The following is a 1,456-nucleotide window of genomic DNA, read 5'->3' on the forward strand; positions in this document are numbered from 1 at the left end:
GTGTGCATAGACGAGGCTAGCTCCTATGTGCAGCATGCGAATTTTGCCGGCCTCAGGGCTGTGAAGTGCTTCGGGAAGGTGTCGAGAATATCGGCATCGACCTGGGGAGTCAGGTACAGAGCCCTTAGGATCCTGTACGTAGGTACCTATGTGGCCACACTTACCTACGCTGCGGCCGTATGGTGGCGACGCTCGTCACATTATGCAGTGCGGAGCGCCTTGCTCCGTACACAGCGCCCGGCCCTGGTATTGCTCACGAAGGCTTACAGATCTGTCAGTACCGCAGCGTTACCTGTGCTAGCGGCAACTCTCCCTGCTGATCTGGAGGTCGTTCGCGCAGGACGAGTCGCGCAGGAATGTCCGGGATTGGACACAGGTAAGGAGCGCAACTCGCGGAAAGATTTAATTACCAGGGAGATCTTTACTCAGTGGCAGGACAGGTGGAGCTCGAGCGCGGACGGGAGGGAGCTGTATGCTTTCTTCCCTCGGATCGCTGATAGGATGTCCTACGTGTGGATCGAACCGGACTACGTTGTGTCGCAGATTTTGACTGGTCATGGTTGTTTTAGGTTCCGCCTTCATAAGATGCGGCTTTGCGAGTCTGCCGAGTGTTTCTGCGGGCATGAGGCGGAAACTCGGGACCACGTACTGTGGGATTGCAGTTTATACGCGGAGGAGCGCCACGAGATGCTGACTAACTGGTCAAGAGTTGAGTCTGGCCCAGTCTACCACGGCGACCTGGTGGCAAGCGCGGAAGGATTCAGGCGATTGCGAGCTTTTGCGCATAAATGGCACCGCAAGAGGAAGGAACAGGAAACTTGATCCAAGTCTGCTCGGACGCGAAGGGATGGCTGTGTGTCGTCAAGCCCCAGAAAGGGGAGAGTTGACAATAAAGGGACAGGATATAGAAATTTGTAGGAGTCAAGAATCCGCACTGGGAAAGAGCTTTTACGCAAGTACCGTGCGGACTCCAATGTTTCGGTCCGTATGCCCAAAGGGCGGGTAGGACCATGGGTGGTTGGTGGGTTGTCCCTATCTACTATCTAGCGAAACCACAGCCAAGGGAACGGGCTTGGGAGAATCAGCGGGGAAAGAAGACCCTGTTGAGCTTGACTCTAGTCTGGCATTGTAAGGAGACATGAGAGGTGTAGCATAAGTGGGAGATCGTTCGCGGTCGTCGCTGAAAAACCACTACTTTCATTGTTTCATTACTTACTCGGTTGGGCGGAAGCGGTGCGCGGTCGATAACAATCGACGGGCGTACGGTGTTTCGTTCCAAGCGTGCAGAGTGGCGGCGTGGCGGCAACGCTCGTCGCCATACAACTCCCGCGTGATCCGGTTCGAGGACACTGCCAGGCGGGGAGTTTGACTGGGGCGGTACATCTGTCAAAGAATAACGCAGGTGTCCTAAGGCCAGCTCAGCGAGGACAGAAACCTCGCGTGGAGCAAAAGGGCA

Source organism: Heliconius melpomene, chromosome 11 (assembly GCF_056956725.1).
Source record: "Heliconius melpomene rosina isolate 202511_hmr_F chromosome 11, ASM5695672v1, whole genome shotgun sequence".
NCBI lineage: Eukaryota > Metazoa > Arthropoda > Insecta > Lepidoptera > Nymphalidae > Heliconius > Heliconius melpomene.